Consider the following 18,774-nt stretch of genomic DNA (forward strand, 5'->3'; position numbering starts at 1 on the left):
ATTATTATACTGAATTCCAATATCTATTCTATTATCCAATATCTACTCCAGTATCTCATCTGTATGCTCACAGCTTGTATACACATGAGCAGAACAGAGAGAGTGGTTGGGCACACACTGTTGACCTCTCTTCCATTACAAGCATCTGGAGGCATCAAATAAAACTGATAGGAGCAGTTTGGAAGTGCGCAAAAGGCTGTGATTCTTCACTCAGACCATAGCCAAACTGTAGATCATCCTGCAAAGGGACACAGTGGATAGCAGAGGTTTACATGGAAACAAGGGGAAAATGGTCATTTAATGAAAGACATTCCTTTTAGGGCTGCTAAAGACAGAGGAATTGCATCTGCCTCAGAGTCACAGGAGCTGAATGGGTTTTTAAGGTATCAGAGTATTAGTATCTCACGGTCTTGCCTTGCTCTTACCTTTACTGTGCTTTCAGCTCCTGTTAGAAGTGACATACTAGGACTGGTGGACAATCATGTGACTCATTATGATGCTCTCTCAAACTTAGAATTTTAAGTTTATATTTGGAAAGTAAAAGATGAATTCTTACAAAATGCTTAAACTGATATATTAGAGTATTGCTAACTTTTTCATTCATCTTTTGGACTAAAATACTGTTATTTTTGCATTTTGATACTGTTCCATATTATCACAAGATGTTTTACCTTCAGGCACACATCATTTTTTTAAACAGAATCAGTATTAGGTCAGGAATTTCTCAGAACAATGTTTAACAATGTTAAAAATGTGAAAAACTATCTGGATGTGGATTAGGTATGAATGAGTTGTAAGAGCTAGTTGTTCTGATATGCAGATCATCTCATTCCAAAATAACTCCAAGAAATGCACTTTTTGGAGGGATCTGGGCTGGGAGACTCAGTGCTTGGGCTGCCATAGTAGGGATTTTTCTTTTTAGTTATGAATATCTTGTGATTCTGGTAGCCTGAGGATATGGAGGCTTCCCCCATCTTCAAAAGGCTGAAGCTGTGGCTGACAATTGGATATTCCTGTTGTGGATTTCATAGCTGGACTGTGTATTTCAGCTTGTTCATTGTTTCTGGACAGACATGTTCAATGCCACTAGTTATGGTGCTCACACAACAAATAGCTGCAGTCTGCTCCTTGTTTCTTAGCAAGAATTGGCTGGGTTGAACATTGAGGGCTACCGTTTACAAACTTGAATGCGTACTGAGCAAACGAGGGTCTCTGTGCAAATTCTCCAGTGATTCTATTTTCATGGATAGATTCACCTTACAAGGAGTCCAAAATTTATGGAGAAGTCAGAAACTGGCTGTGGAACACATAAAGCAGTGAGAAAAGAGGTTAAAAACCTCATGATCTGATCACTCTCTAAAAAATCACATATGATAACTTAATAATTATTCATGCAGATTCATCTGTAGATATTCAAGCAGTAGGTTTCTTTACTCTTCTAACTGGGATGAAGCAAGAGGGGATTTTTCTTTTCTTGGACTCAATGAGGATTGCAGAGATGAGACAGTGGCTGGCCTATTGCTCTAGGTCATACCATAATATTCATATACCCTCCTCTTCACTTCCAGGGAGCCATGAGCAACCTCCTGCCTGGGCTGGGCTGAGCTACAGTTGGGGCATATGAAATTCTTCAGGAGCACAGTTCTAGTGTGTAGGCACCTGGAGCATGAGCACTGGCCAATGACAAGCCCTTCAGACCTTCCTTTCTCAGTAAATCTAGACCAGCTTGACAAATGACAGATTGGGACAAGACAGCAAGCAGGCAACCCCACTGTTAGAGAGCCAGGAGAACAGTGTTTCTGAACAGCCTGATGAAAGCAACACTAAGCATCATCTGTGCCATTCTGACCATACCCAGCTGCTACTTGCTTACACAGAGAGAAAAGAAATGGTTCTTTGATTCACTAGGTTTTTTCTCAGTTTTTTTCTCCCAACTCACATCTGCTAAAGGCAGTGCAAGTTTCCAGCCTTCAGAAAATTCACTGTAACTGGAAAATGATGAGACTCAGGGATCAGTACTAATTGTATTAATATTTGCTTGGCAGATTAGCTCTGAAGAGCTGATAATTCATGGTCTCTTCATTCACTGTAGTTTAGTGCCCATGGAATCCCTCTCTGGAAGTGTCTTGCTGCAGCATTTGTGTCTTTTGAGGTCAGTATGATGAGCTGCGTGGGTGTTTTTAGACATGAATCACATGCAAAAGGCTGATTCTCTTTTCTTTTCTTCTTTTTTTCCCTGACATACTAGGCAGCTTTTAAAAAAACAGCCTTCCAAATTCCCATACTTCTTTTTCAACTGGAAAACAACACCAAGTTTTATACTCATTAATTGTTCTCTCTCATCCCTGGTGGGTTTATGCATTACAGGGGTACCATGGTTTACGCAGACATGTCCCATATGGCAGGGTTAAGTCCAAATGACTGTAGCAATGGGGGACCTACCGTGATAGGTACTTTGGCAAGTGCACTTTGAAATCCATACTGCTGCAAATTCTTGAAAACAACTGAGTGTAGGAACAGACAAGCTGAAGTCAGACCCTTGCAGTACACTTCAGTGGTAACCTGTATGTGAACTGTGATCAATTTTTATGGCATTGGAAGTGCTGCTCGGTTTCCCCAGGTCTGTGCTCTGGCAGAGTGTGAGGTGTTCCTAATGACTGCCATGTGGCTGTCTCAGACATGGGCAGGAGCAGCACGCTGTCATCCTAGCATCAATGGCATCATTGCTCTTGATCTAAACATGCCTGCTGCAATTCAGGTGGCTGCCGCTAGTATCACCATCTCCTAAGTCAAAATCTGTGTAAATTTTTCTTCATTACATAGAGAGGGTTTGTGTGGAGTGGTTTCAGAAAAGAGGTATCCAGTTCTTCCAGGAAAGGGAACTTTTTTTGGTTTTTGGAATATCTCCCACCTGCCAGCAGGTTAAGAAGTGGACCGACCTCCCAGAGCCTCTGGGCCCTTCCTGGTAAGTTGCACCAGTGTAGATTGTTGAGTTAGTACTGTAATGACTTTATTTTGCATCCAAACTGGCAATTTTTTCACTTTTTCTCTGCTGTTTATGCCAATTATTTAAATTGGAGTCTTCTGACCTCCAAATTTAGGTCTGTTTGCTGAAGTATAGTGACCCTGGGGCCATGAAAGCTAGTCCTGAAAACTACCTGTATTTGTGGGTTAAGGAAATGTAATGTTTGCTAAAGTGAAGATAGTGCTAGCTGAACACAGACCCCATCCTAAATTTTATTGCTGTCCTCCCATGGGCACAAGCTTCTTCAGATGTACACTGCTGGTCTAGCAAGACTTTTGCTTGTGCCAGCAAATGTGTGTTAGGAGCTGGGAGGAAAGCCAGTAACTCCTATGTCATGAGGAACATCTCCAGACAGAGAAGGTGAGAGTTGAGGTGCCATGAGAATGTCGTTTCCGCTAATTTGTGTCCCACCTTTTAAAATATATAAAAGTATATGGTCCATTTTAAGAGTAGTAAAGGATCCTACACATGTTCTGTGACCATACTTTATTAAAAATACAAAAAATATACTCAATTAGAAACAATCTGATCCAAACCTACCTGTCCTTGACTTGAACCTACATGAGACATTAACTGAAATCAGGGCCAATGCCGTGGGAGTGAACTGCTGGGCAAAGTGAGAAAGGGAATGAAGAGCCATCTGCCAGCCAAGCACAGTCCCACTGTGGCAGATAAACCCTGCTGCACTTCTGAGGGGCCATGTCCATGCTCGTCAGATGAGGCATTCACTGTGCAAATACAAGATACCAAGCAAAAAATACTTACAAAAGGGGTTCTTCCAGGAAAAATGCTGCCCCAGTTTCCAGCTGGCAGTTCCCCAGACCAAGTAGAAGGTCTGATCATACTTATGATCCTCTTGAAGGAACTTCTAAGTAATTTTTACAAGAAGTGAGTAACGAATACGATGACCAGGACTAGAGGGCCCCTCTGCCTCCAGCCAGGTAGAGGAAGGGGACAATCAGGTTGATTGGACTTTGTGTTTTCCATGACCTGGCACATCAGACCCCCAGGAATATAAGGTTCTACTGGAAACCGGTGCACAGTGTACCCTAATGCAATCAAGATATAAAGGGAAAGAACCCATCTGTATTATGACAGGAGGATCCCAACAGTTGACTGCACTGGAGGCTGAAGTGAGCCTAACTAGGAATGAGTGGGAAAAACACCCCATTGTGACTGGCCCAGAGGCTCCATGCATGCTTGGCAGGAGAGGGTATTTCAAGGAACTAAAAGGGTACCGATGGGCTTTTGGAATAGCTGCCTTGGAGTCAGCAGTCTGCAGAGGAAATTATACAGCTGTCTAGTTTGCCCAGTCTCAGAGGATCCTTCTGTTCTGGGGGTGTTGAAGGTTGAAGAACAACAGGTGCCAATTGCTACCACAAGAGTGCACCAGTGGCAATATTGCCCAGCCGAGACTCCCTGATTCCCATCCATAAGCTAATTCGTCAACTGGAGAGCCAAGGAGTGATCAGCAGACCTCACTCACCCTTTAACAGACCCATATGGCCAGTGTGAAAGTCTAATGGAGAGCGGAGACTGACAGCAGACTATCGTGGCCTGAATGAAGTCACACCAATGATGAGTGCTGCCATGCCAGACATGCTGGAACTTCATACTGGAGTCAAAGGCAGGAAAGTGGTACACCCCTGTTGATATCATGATTGTGTTTTTCTCAATCCCTTTGGCAGCAGAGTGCAGGCCACAGTTTGCTTTCACTTGGAGGGGTGTCCAGTACACCTGGAATCAATTTCCCAGGGGTGGAACCGCAGCCCCACCATTTCCCATGGACGGATCCAGGCTGCATTGGAACAGGGTAAAGCTCCAGAGCACCTACAATACATTGGAGGCATCGTCTTATGGGGCAACACAGCAGAAGTTTTGAGAAAGGGAAGAAAATGGTCCAAATCCTTCTGAAAGCCGGTTTTGCCATAAACTGAAGTAAGGTCAAGGGACCTGCACAGGAGATCCAGTTTTTAGGAATAAAGTGACAAGATGGGTGTCATGAGATCCCAATGAATTTGATCAACAAAATAGCAGCCATGTCTACACCACCTAACAAAAAGGAAACACAAGCTTTCTTAGGCATTTTGGGTTTTTGGATGATGCATATTCCAAATTACGGTCTGATTGTAAGCCCTCTCTATCATGTAACCTAGAATAAGAACGGTTTCAAATGGGGCCCTGAGCAACAATAAGCCTTTGAACAAATTAAACAGGAAAGAGTTCACACAGTAGCCCTTGGGCCAGTCCGGGCAGGATCAGATGTGAAAAATGTGCTCTACATTGCAGCCGGGGAGAATGGCCCTACCTGGAGTCTCTGGCAGAAAGCACCAGGGGAGACTCGAGGCCGACCCCTGGGGTTTTGGAGTCTGGGGTACAGAGGATCCGAGGCCCGCTACACTCTGACTGAAAAAGAGATATTGGCAGCATATGAAGAGGTTCAAGCTGCTTCAGAAGTGATTGGTACTGAAGCACAGCTCCTCCTGGCACCCTGACTGCCAGTGCTGGGCTGGATGTTCAAAGGGAGGACCCCTTCTACACGCCATACAACCAATGCTACATGGAGTAAGTGGATTGCACTGATTACACAGCGGGCTAGAATAGGAAACCCCAATTGTCCAGGAGTTCTGGAAGTGATCACAGACTGGCCAGAAGGGAAAGATTTTGGAATGTCGCCACAGGAGGAGGTGACACGTGCTGAAGAAGCCCCACTGTATAATAAACTAACAGAAGATGGGAAACCGTACGCCCTGTTCACTGATGGGTCCTGTCGCATCGTGGGAAAGCGTAAGAGGTGGAAGGCTGCTGTATGGAGTCCTACATGGCGAGTCGCAAACAACTCAAGGAGAAGGTGAATCAAGCCAGTTTGCAGAGGTGAAAGCCATCCAGCTGGCATTAGATATTGCTGAAAGAGAAAAGTGGCCAATGCTCTACCTTTATACTGGCTCATGGATGGTGGACAATGCCCTGTGGGGGTGGTTACTGCAGTGGAAGCGGAGCAACTGGCAACGCCGAGGCAAACCCATCTGGGCTGCCCCACTGTGGCAAGATATTGCTGCCCGGCTAGAGAAGCTGGTTGTAGAAGTTTGTCATGTAGATGCCCACATACCCAAGAGTCAAGCCACTGAGGAACATCAGACCAACCAGCAGGATCAGGCTGCTAAGATTGAAGTGGCTCAAGTGGATCTGGACTGGCAACATAAAGGTGAATTATTTATAGCTTGGTGGACCCGTGACACCTCAGGCCATCAAGGAAGGGATGCAACATATAGATGGGCTCATGATAAAAGGGTGGACTTGACCATGGAAGCTATTGCACAAGTCATCCATGAATGAAACATGCACTGCAATCAAGCAAGCCAAGCGGTTAAAGCCTCTGTGGTATGGAGGATGATGGCTGAAATATAAATATGGAGAGGCCTGGTAGATTGATTATATCACACTCCCACAAACCCACCAAGGCAAGCGCTACGTACCTACAGTGGTTGAAGCAACTACCAGATACCTGGAAACATATCCCGTGCTCCATGCCACCGCCCGGAAGGCTATGCTGGGCCTTGAAAAACAAGTCCTGTGGTGACACAGCACCCCAGAAAGAATTGAGTCAGACAGTGGGACTCATTTCCGATACAACTTCATAGACACCTGGGCCAAAGAGCGTGGTATTGAGTGAGTGTATCACATCCCCTATCACGCACCAGCCTCTGGGAAAATTGAATGATAGAATGGACTGTTAAAGACTACACTGAGAGTAATGGGTGGTGGGACCTTCAAACATTGGGACACACATTTAGCAAAGGTTGCCTGGTTAGTTGACACTAGGGGGTCTACCAATCGATCTGGCCCTGCCCAATCAGAACTTTCACATACTGGAGAAGGGGATAAAGTCCCCCATAGTGCACATGAGTATATTAGGGAAGACAGTCTGGGTTAGCCTTGCTTCAGGCAAAGGCAAACCCATCTGCTCAAGGACCTGGGTGCATTTGGTAGGTAATGCAGGAGGATGGGGAATTCCGATGTGTACCTCACGGGGATTTGATTTTGGGTGAGAATAGCCAATAAATTAAATTATATGATGTTAATTGCTAAATAATCCTGCTCTTGTATGTCATCACTACTACAATTGCTATATGTTGTATCAATGGTAAGAATGCCCCAAATTAATGAAAGTATCACCCAAATTAATGAAGGATGAACTTTGATGAAACCAAGCAAAGTGTAGTGATGATGGAACTAGAACTGTCTTCAGCAACTGGTGCCCAGCAACTTCCTTGAAATCAACATCTTCAACTTGTAGACCATGGGCATGGGCCATGCCAGACACACCAGCCATGGGCTCCAGATGCAGTGTGCAACAATCCAACACCACAACAGCACACACCATCTCTCCTGCCCTGAAAGACTATGACAGATGGTGCCCAAAGTCATGCACTAAATGAACTCAATGGACATTCTAGAGGGATGGCCCATAGACTAAGGGAATGATATCTGCAGAGATATATATAGATATAGATATAGATATATATGTATCAAAGACAGGAAAAGTGGTGGTGATTAATTGGAAGTGTACAGTCTGGGTAGGATGTAGATGGTATAGAATAAGGGCTGCATAATGTCCTGGTCTTTGGCTAGGATAGAGTTAATTTTCACAAGAAGGTGGGAGGGGACACAGCCAGGACAGCTGACTCAAACTAGCCAAAGGGGCATTCCATACCATATGATGTCATGCTCAGTATATTAAGGGGGGGGGGGGGGGGGGGCAGTGGCTAGCTGGGGAGAAGGACTCCTGGATGGGCTAGGCATCCGGTCCCTGGCAGTGATCAAATTGCATTGTGTATTGCCCCTTTGTATATTCTTTTATAATTACTGTTGTTATTTCCCTCTCCTTTTGCTGTCATAGTAAACTGTCCTTATCCCAACTCACGAGTTTTACCACCTTCTTCCCATTCTCCTCCCTGTCCTGCAGCAGGGGGAGGAGTGAGCGAAGGGCCGCCTGGTGCTCAGATGCCGGTGGGGCTGAACCACAGCACCACAAAAAAAAAAAAAAAAGCTGCACTCCTCTCTTTTAGCTTCCTGTGCTGCTGAACATGTCTCCATAGGGAGCCCTGGAAAAGCAGAAGACATGGAAAAGGTTTATCGAGGTTTTCAGACATAATTGATTTGTACTTTTGGCACTGAGCTGAGTAAGTCCAAATCAAAGCTGAGCTTTGGTTCTTCCTTCCACTTGCATTTACATCCTCTAGTAGGGAGGGAATTGCTGGCAATGTCCTAAGAAGCACCCCTTCTGCTTTTTGCTGCTCTCAACTCCTCTAACTGGGTGACTTACCAATGCTCCTGAAGCTTAGTAGCATTTGCATTTGAAGCTTCATTTGGAGCTCCCCATTTGGAGCTGGGGAGTCTCTGGAAAGTTTTATGTGATCCAGGCCACTTTCTTTTTTGAGAACCTCTGTGCTGGTTTTGGCTGGGATAGAGTTAATTTTCTTCATAGTAGCTAGTATGAGGCTCTGGTTTGATTTTGTGCTGAAAACAGTGTTGACAATATGGAGATGTTTTCGTTACTGCTGAGCAGTGCTTACACAGAGTCAAGGCCTTTTCTGCTCCTCACACCACCCCACCAGTGAGTAAGCTGGGGGTGCTCAAGAAGTTGGGAGGAGACACAGCTGGGACAGCTGACCTCAACTGACCAAAGGGATATTCCATACCACATGACGTCATGCTCAGCTTATAAAGCTGAGGGAAGAAGAAGGAAGGGGGAGATATTCAGAGTGATGGTGTTTGTATTCTCTTCCCAAGTCACTGTTATGCGTGATGGAGCCCTGCTTTCGTGGAGACGGCTGACCACCGTCCCACTGATGGGAAGTGGTGAATGAATTCCTTGTTTTGCTTTGCTTGCACATGCGGCTTTTGCTTTACCTATTAAACTGTCTTTATCTCAACCCATGAGTTTTCTCACTTTCACTCTTCCAATTCCCTCCCTCATCTCTCACGGCGGGGGGGGGGAGTGAGTGAGTAGCTGCATGGTGCTCAGCTGCTGGCTGGGGTTAAACCACGACAACCTCAAATCACTCTTCTGAGTGACTGTTAAGAAAGCAGGTGAGAGACACCCACACACACTTTTCATATTTGACTTCAGTGCAGATAGATACCCTTCTGTTATGTTGGCTTTGGGAACAGGTCATGTTCAGTAGCACTAAGGGAGCTGTGCATTTTGGAAAGAGCAGGTTTGCTGTTCTATTTTTAGCATCCTCTTTAAGGATGTGCCTAGTGTCCCTTCCCTATTGATGAGCTGCCAGTCTCATGGCTTGGAGCAATGCTCAGATAAACCTACACTGTCATGTTAGCTGTTTTTATAGCTGATAACCTTGGGGTACTTTCGAAATTCATGTCATAAAGTATAATGAATCAGCACAAGGCATTAAATGTGCTGTTGCAGGACAAGGGGTTCTCTTGGCCATAAGGTTAGAGGAAGGTATTCAGAAGCAAAACAGTTACTGATGTCAGCTGAGCTTCAGTGGGATATGGGGAACTTTTATTTGTGTATATCATCTGCTTGGTTTCTCATTAGAGACAGTGGACATGTTGGGGGATACAGGGCTGTACAGCAGAGAAGCAAGGTGAAACTGAAGACTCGCAGGATGAAAATGTCATTTTGAATGCTGGCCCTGATGGTTGTACCTTCTTCCCTCCCAAATGAATGTGGGCTGACCCCACCAGAAGCAGAGAATAAAGCCATTGAAGGCTTTATCACAGAGAGGTGGAAGAGCTCTACTTTCCTTTAGCCAAGCCTGTGACAAGCCAAGCTCTTCCTTTGAGCAGCTGAATTACAACATGCTTTGTGTTGTGTTGTGGGCTGGCTGCTGGAAAACTCGAGTGAACCCTTAGCTCTTCTCTGTGTCCTTCAGCAAGTCACAGGAGTGGATTATTATGTCTCGTTTTCAGTAGCTGAATTACTGAGCACTGCTGTCTCCACAAGGATGCTGGGAGGGCAACATCGCTGGCTTTTGTGCCTCAGGTACCTGAACTTAAGCATGGATATTTGAAGGGTCTCAGTTTCATTCAAGTTAATACAGCCTTCGGGATTTTATAGTGGGTAAAATGACAACTGTAGAAATGGAAAGCATAGGTACTTGAAAAAAAGGTATCATCAGGTATAAAATTCTGTAGGATTGTCCTGTACCCTGGGTCTAAATACATGTTGCATGGTGCAGAAAGGACCAAAGCATGGCACCAAGTCAGCCTCTCTCCTTCGGGGATCATGGATGCCATCTGTTTAAAGAATTACGATGTTACTGAAATAATGCTGTCCCAGATGAAACTGGGTCTTGTGTTGCAAGGAAAAAAGGAATGTGTATAGGCAAGGCAGCTGCCATTGGGAAATCTTGCTCAAGAGCTATGTTATTCTGGCTACACTTTTGCTCTTTTTTTCCGCACAAGAGTCTTGGACACAGATGATGCTGTGTCAATACAATAAAAAGGGCTGGTAGGTAGCTGGCTGTGACATGCAGTGGAGTGAGTTAGAGCAGCTTGGCAAACAAAAAGTACTTCCTGGAAGGTCTGTAAATAATGTTTAAGGACCAGTTGCTCTGATTAGTTAGTGCTTTGGGAAAAGTCCCATGGGCAGAAGACAAGCTGACATGGACTTGTCAGCAGCTGACCCAGTCTTGACTCAAATGGTGGTGGTGATGTGCTAGTCAAAGCACAGAGAGGCTACCCTCACCCCTTACTCCTAGCACTGCTCCTTGTGGTCTTGCCCTTCTCAGCATCCATTTTACTTAATAGCCTGCTAAAAATAATTTGTTTACTTTAGCTTCTGCATCCAGGAGTATAGCTCTTCTTGTAAATCCTACTTTCTTGGCTTGTTACCCTTTTATGGTGCTTATATTAGGGCAAGGCAATAGAAAACTGCCTTGAGTTCTTCTGATTTAATTTCTTCCTCCCTCCTCCTCCTCTCTGCATTTGCTTGTGTAGAGCACTGGGAAGTCTGATAGAAGTAACGGAGACATATCAGGGAAAATAAAACTTTTTTGGGGTAGTGAGGCAGGATTTGCACAAGGCATCTAAAAATCTCTGTACGGAAGAGTTGCCATCAGGCAGTGTAGGGAGATGTGTTCACAACAGAAGCTCCGAAGCAACGTTTCTTTTTGCTTGTGCAGAGACAGAAGTTCTAGGAGAGCTGAGGATCACCAGCTCTGTTGGGAATGGCCAGTACAGACCCTGTGGCGTCACTTCTGTGCAAGATACCAGCATGTCAACTTGCACACAGTGTTGGGCAAAGCATGCTCCAGCAGGAGGTGGGTGCTGTGTCCTAGCTGTTCTCCCCAGATGAATTAACTCTTCTCCCCAGGGCTAGCAGACAGTTTTTGTTGTGTTACTTCAAAAAGCAGTTGGTGCTTAGCTTCTGTGAGTGGTTGGAGCCTTTCCTCCAACTGAGGGAAGGCTGTGGCATAGCTTTGCTCACCAGATCGCTACTGGCTGGCATAGTCAAGCTGGGATGTGGATTCCCATTGCTCTAAGGTGCCCAAGTGCATTTTTGGACTCACAGGTACTTGCTGTTGAAGAACCCATAACTCAGCCCATGTTCTGACATGCTGTTTGGGGCCATCTGGGGATACTGCAGCTGAAGAACCAAAGAGTAAGTGAGCTTGTTTTCCAGATAACCCTTTAGAAGACACAGTCATTGGAGTTTTCATTCATTACTCATCAGTAAAAGGCTTCAGCAGGAAGGAAGCAGGCCTGAAGCACGTAATTCTCACAGCACATTTGGACGTACCCTCGTGCTCTGCCTCCAGCAGCCTGCGTTCCCCTCACTGTGGATCTGTTCCCTGAGGAACAGCTAAGCATGAATTCCACATTACCAACATGCTGCGCCATTTCTGCTCTTGGGAATGAGATTTGAAGAAATCCACAGCTAAGGCAATGCAATACATGGTTAATTTAAGACACAGCAGAAGAAACTCTGCATACAAAAGGACAGCTCACATGGCTTCTCATCCCCTGCTTTTACCCAGGTTCTTAGGAAGATCACACTGCTGTGCTGCCAGTGCTGAGAGGCAGCAGCTGACAGTCACATTCATCTCCCAGCTGCATCACTCCTCTCCTTTCAGTGCATCACAGCTGGGGAAGGAAGTGTCCTCCCATTGTTTCCTTCCCCCACTCCCTTTACAAATTATGTTCTTGTACCACCTTGCTCTCTCCTTTTGTAAAAAGTGTTGAAAGTATAACTCCAAATACTTACACTAATATGTTTTATTTGCAAGGCCATAGATCACTGTCCTAAATCAGTATGAGTAGCACTGTTTCAATATGAATAAATATTGGAAATTGAAAGCTTCATCTGCTTTTTGTTGCTTTGTAGAACTGGGGGGACTTGTAGCACTTGTAGAAGTGCTATTTATTTATGGTATCTCCAAATAACATGATTTAACCCACTCATGTGTGTTCTTGAACAGATTTCATCCATTTACACACACACAAGCACCAAAATCAGTGCCCACATGTTTTAACCAGGATCACTTGTGTATGACACAGATTGGGATGTCAGTGATGAGACCCCATCACATCCCTAAGAGCTTGTTCCCTGTGCTTTCACACGTTCTCCTGTTCACCCTGCAGTCATAACCACCTTGATACTGCTGGCAAGAACCTTGACGTTGGGAACGGCTTCTGCCTTTCTTGACTCTGCATCTCCCATGGGCTGTGCTAGCAGGCATTCACTTCACTTGGTTTTCAATACCCTGCTCAGTAGCAGTCCTTCTGGGGCTTCAGTGTGACTGAAGGGAACGTGTGCTTTTCCCCACCAGCCCCCCACAGCAATACCCTGCACAGCTCAGGTGCTGGAGGCTCTCAGTGCTGGAGGATCTCAGGGATCCCAAGCTGAGGAGCCCTTCCCAATACTCCTCAGCTCTGGCCGGGAGTGGAGAGCTGCCTGAGAGTTATGAATCCCCTTTTCCCTGATAGAGGGTTGAGGCAAGGGAGAAAGCTCACAGCCAATCCTTATTAGAAGATCTTTTTTTCATTAAGCTTCCACTACTAAGGGAATCAAGCTCTTCTCACACAGAGCAGATAACCAGCCCTGCATCCTCCTGTCAGCCACACGATGGCAGAAGAACCAAGATCATTGCAAAATGCTTTTAAAATATCTGCTGCAAACAGGGAAGGCACCTGCCTCTAGATCTGCTGGTGAAAAGGGTATCACCTCTTACATGGCTAAGCCAGACCCCACCAGGAATGCAGCCCAGTCAAGAGAAAGCGGCAGGGGGAGGCTGGGGCTGTGCTGCCTGTGGGAGGTCACAGCTTCATTTCTCCATGCAGGAGGTCTCACATCATGCCATCACATAGCCCAAACATGACACAAGATCCTCATTAGTTTCCACCCAGTCCAGTGATCACAAGGTCATGAAGAAAGAACTTCACCATTTCAAAACATGAGGCAGCTGTAAATTCAATGGCATAGGGCCCCGAGCCACCTGCCAGAACTAGACTTGCTTTGTGCAGGCAGTTGGATAGGTGACCTCCAGAGGAGGAATTACTCCATGAACCAACCCATTCCAGGTCAGCCTCTGCAGGCAGTTCTGCTCCAGCATCTCTGCACACTCTTACTTTTGGCAATGAGGCCTCAAACAAGCTGCTTTTGAACTGAAGTGGTCAAAAACGTCTAGGAGTAATCTTCTCACTACAGTAGACCTGCATTAAATACCCAAGAGCTATGCTCACAGTTTGCAATTTAAAATGTTTTTTCCTCCCCAATCAGCTTACCTCCTATGTAAGACTTCTTATCTCACAGGTAAGAGAGTCAAGAAGCACTAAACCATCTTCAGGTGATGTCTTTACAAGAGACAAGATCCACATCAGAGCCCTAAGTGTTCAGACTGACAAGCCCTACTTCCAGCTGTCATGGCATGAAAAGTAAGTATCAGGTAGGAGAAATCCAAAGGAGTGTAAGTGAATACAACTCCACTGACTTCCTGCACCAAAAAACATCATGAAACACAAAAAATAGTTGCTTACCACATTTTGGTTCAGTCTCATGTTATTCCAAAGACAAGATATTCTTTGGGCAGCCTGTCACCAGCCACATGGCACAGAAGAAGCATAAGCATGTGTCTCCAGGGCTGGGAGTGGAGCTGCTCCTCTCTTTCCTGCTATGCCACAGCCATTTATCTTGAGGAACTGGAGCACTGGCTGTGTGAGGAACTGCTGCTTGCCACAAAAGCCTGCATGACTGCCAGCAATCCAAAACCAGTTAATTGCAGGACACAGATGCTATTTTGGAAAAGGATGTGATGAACTCCCCTTAGTTCAGAGCAGTGCCTGTCAATGAAGGTATTCCCTGACATAGCTCTTATTTATGCTCCCATTAGCACTCTGGGTTGCAATCATGGGGGGATCATGCAATGGGACATGCAGGTTTTTGCTGTTTCTGCCACTTGGGGTACCTGATCAGGGGAAGCTCTTTATTTAGGGTGAGGTGTTTTAGGATGGACAATTCTTTCCTAAAAGATGCATGAGCTAATGCAGCTTCTACTAAATCCAAACTCAAAGCAGTTGTGGTTTAACCCGGGAGGCAGCTAAAACAACCACACAGCCATTTGCTCACTCCTTCACTCCAGGGGGAGAGAATTGAAAAGAGAAAAGGTAAAACTCATGGGTTGAGATAAAGACAGTTTAATAGGACAGAAGAGAATAGGAATAATAATGATAAAAGAATATACAAAAGTGATAAACAGCACAATTGCTCACCAACAAAAGCCAATGCTCAGCCAGTTCCTGAGCCACGCCACCTCCCCTGCCAACCCCACAGTTATATACTGAGCATGACATCATACAGTATGGAATATCCCTTTGGCCAGTTTGAGTCAGCTGTCCTGGCTGTGTCCCCTCCCAGTTTCTTGGCTGCCCCCTGCCTTCTCATTGGCAGGCCAGTACAAGAAACTGAAAAGTCCTTGACTGCTTGGCAGCAGCCAAAAACATCAATGTGTTATCAACATTGTTCTCATCATGAATCCAAAACACAGCACTGTAAGTGCTACTAGAAAGAAAATTAACTCTATCCCAGCTGAAACCAGGACAAAAGCCTACAAGCTGTTTCACAATCTAGGAAATTCCAGATTAGTTTGTTTTCCTTCCTCTGTTACAGCTGGATCCTGGCTGAGACACAGGTTTTTCTGCCTTACCAGGGCATCGTCAGCTCTAGAATTATGGAAGGGTGATAACTGCCTCTGTTTCTTAGGTGAAAATAATGGTTTGGCTACCACTGGGTAAAATAAAGCAGATGCATCAATATAAACACTCCCTTACATGGTGGTACACTCCCATTTCTACTGTGATTAAGTGTGTAGATTAAATCCTGTGCATCCTCCCTGGTTTTCTTCTCTTTATAAGCCCATCCACATAGCCTCTTGTGTTGGGTTTGTGTGGCAAGGTTTTGGTAGCGGGTGGGGGCATGGGCTATAGGGGTGGCTCCTGTGAGGAGCTTCTAGAAGCTTCCGCGGTGTCTGATAGAGCCAATGCCAGCCAGCTCCAAGATGGGCCCGCCCTGGCCAAGGCCAAGCCAATCAGCACCTCTGTGATAACATATTTAAGAAGGGGGAGGTTTTTTGCAGTTGGAGGGGGAAAGTGTGTGAAGGTGTAACATCAAGGTTAGTGCAGAAGGAGGTGGTGGTGCTCCAGACACTGGAGCAGAGATCCCCCTGCAGCCCGTGGTGAAAACCATGGGGAAGCAGGCTGCTCCCCTGCAGCCTGTGGAGGAAGGATGAGGGGGTGTAGAGATTCCACCTGCAGCCTGTGGAGGACCCCATGCTGGAGCAGGTGGAGGCACCTGAGGGAGGCTGTGGCCTGTGGGAAGCCCGGGCTGGAGCAAGTCCCTGTCCAGACCGGTAGACCCGTGGAGAGGGGAGCCCACACCAGGGCAGGTTTTGGTGGCAGGACTTGTGACCCTGTGGGAGACCCATGCTGCAACAGTTTTCTCCTAAAGGTCTGCACCCCATGGAAGAGACCACGCCGGAGCAGTTTGGAAAGGACTGTAGCCTGTGGGAGAGACTCCATTTTGGAGCAGGGGAGCGATGAGAGGAGTCCTCCCCCCGAGGACAACGAAGCGGCAGAAACAACGTGTGCTGCACTGACCGCAACCCCCATCCCCCCCTCCCTCGCCGCTGAGGAGGGAGGATGTTTGAAGCAGGGAGTGAAGTTGAGCCTGGGGAGGGGTGGGGGGAGGTGTTTTAAGGCTTAATGTGTTTGTTTTTTTTTTTTCATTGCTCTATTCTGTTTAGTAATAAATTAGATGAATCCCTTTTTCTAAGTTCAGTTTGTTTTGCTTGTGATGATAATTAGCTCTCCCTGTCCTTATCTCGACCCGAGCCTTTTAACTTCTCCCCATCATGCTGGGGAAGGAGTGAGTGAGTGGCTGCGTGGCACTCAGCTGCCAGCTGTGATGATCATTTTGCTGCTCATCCTTATTGCCATCTTGGTCTACTATTTGGTTCACAAATGGCTCAACATGGTGGGAAAAAGGTAACTTCCAGAATTCACATACCTTGTAAAGCCATAAGTGGCAAAACAGGTCCAAATCTTCCTGGATATAGGCACTTACAGACGTCCATTCAGAGCAACTCCCTTGGCTGACCCACAACTGTACAACTACATTCTGTTCATTAGTTGGTATACAAAAGAAAAATGGGCAGAAAGTGACAGCAAAGTGTTGATCTAAGTGTAGTACTCTGTCCTCATTTGAGGCAGAGCTGAACACAGCTAACCAGCACTGGTTTCTGGCTTCCTCTGCAGCAGTTGGGTTTTCGTGTTGAAAATTGGTACCAGCACAACTGCAAAGAAAGTAATTACAAAGTTGCTCAGAGTATTTCTATTACTGTTACCTGTACTTCTAAAGCTTCATGGAAATCTTATATTCTAAGGAGAGCAATTCTGACCTTTTCTAAATGCAGCATCAGAACAAAGACTCAAAGTCTTATTTTTCTCTGAGGGGATTTTTTTGGCCAGTGGAACAAGTGACAGCTGCTTACCATGATGTGCAAGTGGGACTTCTTTCAGCTTAAGTAAAACCAGCACAGTATGACTCTTGAGTTCAAAAGGACAACTAGATCTTCACGGAAAGACACTGATGCATCTGCTTCCCCAGACTGTTTCCCACTTCAATGAGGTCAGTTTTAGTCTTTCTCCAGAACAAAAAGCTCCAGCTGAGGTGAGTCCCTTCAAATGAAGTCTCCTCTGCAAAATCTGAGCAACACAGAGGTTATCTGGTGATGCATTACCCCAGCCTCCTGCAAATCTGCAGTGCCCTTCAGGCATTTCTCTAGGGTCAACAAGCACGTGCAACTGCAGCACCTGGTGAGACCAAGAAAAAAAAATCCAACATGGCAGTGCTTTTCACTTACTCCTGGCTGCTACACAGGACGTAGGCCCATCAGAGGCTTTTCTGTTGCCAGATAACAACAATGGCAAAAGCAGAAGAGCCAACAGTTCTGTTAGGTTATACTTCAGCTCTTTCAAGTTGGGGGTTGGGTTTTGGGCATCTTTCTATGCTCAAATCTTCTCCTGCTACATCTCCTTTGGAGCTAGGCAGTATTTCCTTCAGAAATCTGCTTCGGGCAACCACTGCTTCCATTTCAGTGCCACAGATTAAAAAAAAATCAAAGGACACAGAGGTGTGCCAGATACAAAGGGACCTAAACCACCAAAGAGCAACAACGGCAGAGCTGATGAGATACAGGACTTCGGATGGATTGACATGGGATTTTCGGCTATGCAGTGGGAGGTGAGCATCAGGGCCACTGAGATGTGAGTAGAGGGACACTAACTCTGAAAATCACTTCTGACAGGGTCTGGCAGAACCCAGCAAGCCACTTACTTCCACATCCAGGACTCCACAGGCCAACACAGCTAAGAACTTTCTGCCACTGCTCAACTCCACCTCCTCCAGAGCGCTGCAACAAAGCAGCCCAACATCCTTCCTTCTGCCCAAGTCACACTGGACTCCTCCATCTCTCTCGGGTCTGGAAAATGATCCTGTACAGATACATCTTGTGAGGGGGTGGAGAGAGGAGAATTAGGGTAATAAAACTAAAGAAAAGATCTCATGCAAGGAGGAGGTGCCATTTATTTGAAATACCTCTGAATACAGTGGTGCATCCCACTCAAATGCTTTCTTGCACAGATTTAATCCGTTCACACACTCAATACAATCCAGCCAAGCTTTTCGACTACTTTTTGCCACCTTGTTAGAAAAGTCTTCTAACTTGAAATCCAAGTAGACTTCTGTAACACTATGGCCAAGAGGTGCAGCAGTTGTAAACATGCGGATTACCTGTTTTCACATGTTCTTGTCCACAGGCAAAATGTTAAAAATCTTCAGTGTCTGACTACTTAGAGGTGTCCTTGTAACCTCCTTGCTTGGACTGGGCTTTGTAATTTGTCATTTTCTTTCCACATCACTTTTGCTCTTCAACATGTGGTTGCCCCAGCAAGTCTCCTTTTCTCCTCACACAGCCATGTTATTTCTGAAATATATCCTAACCTGCAGGCTTTGCTGGACAGGGAAGACAACCCAGGACTTGTAGCACAACTGCTGGCTTCTTATCACAGCAGTGGTTAAATTGCACCTCAGAAATATAGTTTCTTCTCCTTCTTCACAATTGTCTGAGATGAGTTCTACAAAAGAATGAAGAGGGATCAGCATTTGTTTTAAAATTGCATCGTGTCAACCTGGCCTCTACTAAGATTTCGTAGCACATAGTATC

At 45.7% G+C, this 18,774-nt stretch overlaps 1 long non-coding RNA gene across 1 annotated transcript; it reads left to right on the plus strand.

Moving 5' to 3' along the window:
* The first annotated feature begins 8,106 nt into the window (after positions 1-8,106).
* On the plus strand, positions 8,107-12,307 carry LOC142603296 (uncharacterized). The gene is made up of 3 exons (XR_012837188.1): positions 8,107-8,208; positions 11,179-11,316; positions 11,679-12,307. It is a non-coding gene; the product is annotated as an uncharacterized LOC142603296 (long non-coding RNA).
* The last annotated feature ends 6,467 nt before the right edge of the window (positions 12,308-18,774 follow it).

Source organism: Balearica regulorum, chromosome 11 (assembly GCF_011004875.1).
Source record: "Balearica regulorum gibbericeps isolate bBalReg1 chromosome 11, bBalReg1.pri, whole genome shotgun sequence".
NCBI classification, from domain to species: Eukaryota; Metazoa; Chordata; class Aves; order Gruiformes; family Gruidae; genus Balearica; species Balearica regulorum.